The sequence below is a fragment of the Triticum aestivum genome, chromosome 7A (assembly GCF_018294505.1).
Source record: "Triticum aestivum cultivar Chinese Spring chromosome 7A, IWGSC CS RefSeq v2.1, whole genome shotgun sequence".
In the NCBI taxonomy this organism is placed as follows: domain Eukaryota; kingdom Viridiplantae; phylum Streptophyta; class Magnoliopsida; order Poales; family Poaceae; genus Triticum; species Triticum aestivum.
This window is the reverse complement of record NC_057812.1, coordinates 628,253,711-628,259,872: the sequence shown is the minus strand read 5'-3', so window position 1 is coordinate 628,259,872 and position 6,162 is coordinate 628,253,711.

Genomic DNA, 6,162 nt, shown 5'->3' with positions numbered 1-6,162 from the left:
GTTTGTTATTTTTCTTGGAAACTTGGCCACATATAATGACACAATGCGAAGGTTTCCCAATTTTTTGATTTTTTTCTGAATTTTTTATGCCCGTTTCAAAATGCGGTCAAAATGGTCGGCTTGACCGTTCCTAGCTAGTGGTTGAATCTTGGAAAACTTTTGGTGTTTCTCTAATTAAATAGATACTTATGTACCTAGAAATGATTTTTCTAAAAAATAAATAGTGAACTATGAGGCAGCTGCAGTTCAAATTTGACCCGCTTCCAACTGAATCGGCGGAAATTTGTCTTTTTCACGAGAGGTGGATCAAAACTTTTTACACCCAACCATTTTGTCAATTGTGCATTAAATATGTCCTAGTATTTTAGAAAATTGATTTGGTCCAATTTTGCAACAATTATTTGGTAGTTCCTTCACAAAAAAACCTCCTTTCGGGCACTCGAAAAATTAAAAATGGTTTTTTCGTCCAAAGAAAATGAAAACTTTTGACAACCAATCATTTTGTCAATTGAACATTAAATATGGCCTAATATATTATAAAAATGATCTGGTCCCATTTTGCAACAAATATATGGTAGGTCATTTAAAAAAACTCAATTTACGCACTCGAAAAATAGAAAATGAATTTTTTGACCAATTTAGATGGTCATAACATCGTACTATATTCTCATTGGTCCGTGGACGCATCACGCGGATCATGCATCGAATACCGTCGGATGATCGTGGATCCAACGGCAGTCATCAGCCCTTCCACACCATCCCCGAAACCCTACCTCTGCCCTGTTGTAATTTTACATCCACCCCCCCCCGCCTCCTTTCTTTCCCTCGCTCTCTTCTCCTCCTCTCCCCTTCCAGATCCGCCCGCACACCACTCCTCCTCCCTTCCAGATCGCAGCCGCCACCTCCTCCTTTCTAGATCGCCGCCTCCACCTCCCTCCGGCCGAGCTCCCCGCCGTCCATGGCCTTCCCCATGCCCTCCTCCTATCTCCCATCCCCTTCCCTCACCGCGAGCCCTTCTCCCCCGCGAGCCCTCTCTCTCCCTCCCGCGACTCCTCTGCTCCACTTGATTCCGGCGAGTTGAGGCGCCTCTTGCCGGCGCGCAGCACACCCCGGGCTCCCCTCACGGAGCACTTTCCCCCTCCCGTCAGATCCGTCTCTCGCACCCTCTAGTGCAAGCCCGCAACATCACCCGTGGCCAGGGTTCCGGCCGCCACTTTAACTTCGTCGGGATCTGCCACATGCGACGACGGCGAGGCCAGAGGTGGCCGAATCTAGCACCGGTAAGCCCCTCCCCTCCTTCTTCGTGCAGCATCTCCTCACCTCACCTCGTCTCATGCTCCTTTTTGTAGATATGCGTTCACCGTGTTCCTGGTCTCCAGCTGTGGTGAGGGGCGGGAGCATGCGCCGGAGTTCACCTCCTCCGGGCAGGCAGGCGGGCGGGGTGGCCTCCTCCTGCGGGAGGCGGCCAGGAGCACTGGGCTTGGATCACGGACGTCGGTATCATCTTCTCCGACTCAGACTAGGGCAACGATACTCCCGTCTCCAGTCCCTTGCCATTAGAGCACGGACGCCACTGCTCCCGCCTCCAGTCCTGATAGGTGACAGCTGACGCCCTCATCTCCTCCAGCACTGGTTGTCCCTGTTTCCAGTGCCGATCCTGGCCTCGTGGGTGAGTTCTTGGAGAATCATTGCTTCCCGGTTTCCGCTTATACATTGAATATCTGAACTTGTTGTCCATGTTATAGTGTGTGCTTGCTTGCACAACTTTGTACTATCAAAATAGAGTGCATGCTTGCTTGCTGTCCATTCAACATGGGAATCAGGCGGGTTAGTTTGGTTTATTTGGTTCTGTTGTTGCTTTGGGCTAGTTTGGTACGTATGGGTTCAAATGGGTGCTTAATAGGAACGGACTGGATTGGTCTATGTTGAACAGAAAATCGAACTGGACGGGGGTGGTTTGGTTTGATGCCGTACAAACTGAAATGGTCTGAACCCGGGGGTTCAACCGGCACTGCCGCACCAATCGCAACCCACATGAACAAACTAATCCCAATGCTCAAGTGTTTCTCTGTGTTGAGAATGGATGTGTTGACGCCCAGGACATGTTAGTACTGTAACCTGTAAGCTGTAAGCTGTAACTGATGTAATCCTGACGTAATGAAAATTGCTTTGAGGATCTGTCAATTATACAGAGCTCTCCATGCCCAAGCTGAGAAATTCTTGTTGTCAATCTGTTTGATGCCATCATTTTCTTACCATCATATTATATGTGCCGCTCAACATTCAACCTGCTTTAATCTGTACTAGTATTCAGTTTGTACCTCATCTAGCACACTGCCTAAAATTGCCACTATTCTTTCAATGAAATTAGTAGAATTACCTTGTGATTCCTCTGTTTGCTTCACATTATGGTTGCTCTACTGCTAGTGTCTTACTAGCTTGTTTTGACTCATCGTGTTCCCGCTTGTAGTTGATTTTCCATGTGCCTAAGTATATGGGTAGTAAACGTGCAAGCAAACATTTGAACTCAAACCCATCCATGCTATGTACTATACTATACTGAAGAAGTAATGTAGATGAATATATATGCAGTTTTTGAAACCATCCTCTAATCTTTGCTTGTTTTTACAGTTTGGTGCTACAGTTTAAACCATCACCTAATCTGTGCCTTATCTAGAAATTTTGGCATGAAATTAAATCTGGCTGCTTGTTTACATTCAAAGTCCATATATATGATGCTGAAATAAATGAACACCATATATAGAGAACTAGTACTAATTTATGTTCTGAACATGCATGGTTTGAAATGTCTAAATCAAAGTCATCTTGTATTGTTTCTGGTTGATTTTGTTGTGCTGACTGCTCACAAAAAATATATATCTTTCAGACTCGATACATAAAGGACCGCAAGAGATTATATGGCAGGATACTGGACAGTAACCGTGTCAAGTCCTCCATTCAAGCAAAGTCCAAGGATCGGTCTGAGATGGAGTAGTTTGTCCTGCCTGTGCAATGTTCTTTCCAGCATCTCAGCTGTGTACTCTAATTACTGGAGTATTCTGTAGATTCTTTTCAATTAAACTACTCCAGAGATGAGTCTTTTCCATTAACTAAATCTAAATGAAACATTAGATGAAACTTGCCAGAGATTATTTAAATATTGCAGTAACTATTTGACACACATATTGTCATGCATCAGTAGTAGCATTAGTTGAAACTTTTATAGTAGGACTTGCTGTTATAGTGGGACTTATCTCTGTAATTTAGCCAAACTTCATGTCACATGTACTAGTGTGCTAAAACTACTACTTTGTTTTAAACAAGTACTAATGTTTTGGTAGGACAAGAAGTTTCAAATTCTTATGCTGGTTTATGTTCTCTTTTTAGGTTATGAGAAGATATGCTGCTGGAAATAACTTTTGCTGATAATCCTTTGTTTTAAACAAGTACTAATGTTTTGGTAGGACAAGAAGTTTCAAATTCTTATGCTGGTTTATGTTCTCTTTTTAGGTTATGAGAAGATATGCTGCTGGAAAGATGCTCTTAGCAAACTGGAAGGGTTGCAACCAAATCCAATTGACAACATGGCAGTGGTCTCTGAATATCTAAGCTAGTGATCATCTTTTCAGCGATTCCTTTTCTGTTTGGCCTTCTCGTAGGTAGTGTACATTAGTTGTCTGTTGGAGTTGTGATGGCAGTATATCTTCTTTGTTGCTTCGCTGTCGTTTGATATAGATGGCATTCTTTTAGTTGCTATTGCTTATGTATAGATAATCTGATGAAGATGTACATATGATATATGATTGTACGGCGAAACAAATATTGCTTTGATAGCAAAATAAAAAAACTCATATATTTCTATGTTGTCCAGTCCTATGAATTAGCGGGCTGAAAATATTGATGGGTTGAAAGAGGCTTTGGCCCAAACAATGCTCGACAAAGATGGAACAAAAAAAGTCTCAAAAATAGAAAATGGACCGCAAAAAGGCTGAGGCCCAGAAAATGGAAAAGGCTTAGAAAACAAAAAACGCCATGTTGGGCTAGGCCCATGTAGCTAGCGAAAATTAACTGAAAAAAAACATAAAATGGGCTGAATTTATGGGCTCGGCCGATGTAAAACCCCCAATTGGACCGAGCTGATTTTAACCAACGACCTTTTCAATTCGTCGCAATTTTGCCACGTCAAATTGCCACGTCGGATCCGACATGGCCTGGGGAGAGAGCTAGCGACCAAAACAGAAGGTCATAGGATCAACGACCTTTTGTTAAAGGTCGCTATAGTCAGTTTACGACGCCCAGCTTTTGACCTTATGTTTTTGGTCACAAAAAGGTCATAAATGGAAATTTGTGACCATTCAGTGACCAATAGTGGTGGTCATAAGTTGACATATTTCTTGTAGTGAAAGCATAGTGTCCAGTTGACGGGCCGAATCTGATATGGGCCATAATTGAGCCCAAAGCCTCTTAAAGGGCCAAACCTGATATGGGTCGTAATTTGCCAAGAACGTGGTAGGCTTTTAACGGGCCGGATCTCATATGGGCCACTATTAGGCCTGGAGCGTGGCAGGCCATTAATGGACCGGAGCAAATATGGGCCGATATTTGGCCCAAAACATGGTAGCCAGTTAATCGGCCGGCCTACTAGGGTCCTCAAAATCCTGTGGGCCTACAGCTAGGCCGGCCCATTAATGTCGGTGAAATCTCGTGGGCCTTTAGCTGGGCCGGCCCATTATGATCCGCAAGAATCTTGTGGTCCTTTACCTGGGCCGGCCCATTATGGCAAACAAAAATCTTGTGGGCCTTTACCTAGGCCGGCCCATTATGGCCCGCAAATCTTGTGGGCCTTTAGTTGGGCCGACCCATTATGGTCCGCAAAATCTCGTGGGCCTTCAGTTGGGCCGGCCCATTTAAATTTGATGGGCCGGTCCACGTGTCAACATATCATAGGCGCGTCTCGCCCATTGGATGAGTGACACCTGTGCCAACGCGGACCTGACACGTGTCTCCTCCAGCCAATGATGATTTTACACGTGGAAAATCCCCATTGGTCGGGGCTGTTAATGGGTTATCGGATCCAAAACCCGACCCGATAGCTTAACGGCGTTCCGTTATGGTGGATGCCACGTGTTGGTCACCCTTGACGAAAGCACTTCCGTGATGTGCGATTTATCATCATGGAAGTGGACACTTCCATGATGATAATTTTGGTAATGTCATGGAACACTTCTATGACAGCACAAGTATGACTATCTTGATGTTGTGATAAATTTTTCATGGATGTACATGCATGAGAAAAAAACGCAACCTACTGTGACAAACACGTATCATCACGGAAGTGCACTTTTTTTGTAGTGGTGGTACGCACATTAGGCAACCCCAACCTGTCGAGCCTCAGCGTTTCAAGTCGAAATATCTGGCGGCCAGAATTCCAGCCCTAGGAAATTCCCCTCATGTCCCCTGTCCATAATGACTACCGATGAACAACGGAGGGATGCTTTAGTAACTAGATAACGTTACCTACCGTGCCGAGCACGGTTCAATTCCCTCGGTCGCCGCTCGTCAAGGTCACCCGTCAACTACATTGCCTAGTACTACTACTACTACTACTACTACTACTACTACTACACCAGGATTAGCACAGAATTGAGCCCATTTGTTTGTGCCTAGTACTTGAGTTAATATATCAGGCAATGCACTGGTACGGAGGGATTATCCTTTTACTCTGCATATATAACTTGTCTGAAGTCTAACTAAGCAAAATGTTTGACCAAATCCTTTCTTAAGAAATACAACAGGACAGATGTACGGCTTGAATATTTATTGCATGATGCAGGTTATGATATTGTTTTGAATCCTGGATCATAAATTTTAGAAAATCCAAAAGTGAGCATAAATTCTTGAAACTAAGCATGGTCATGTGATATGGCACAAATATTACTTCGTAAGTTTTTTCTTCAATTTGAGACAAGCTGCTTATGACAAGTTGCACAAATGAAGAGCCAAGGTATTTTGGAACAAAGACCTGTCATGTTAAGGCGAACGCTTTCACTATTGAAACCGTGGGCGTTTACGTGCCGCCATGAGTCCCCGCTTCTCATCGGCAGGTGCCGTCCGAGCAAGCGTGTGATTCGACGGGAGGCGTGCGAGAAGACCGCTGCGCCG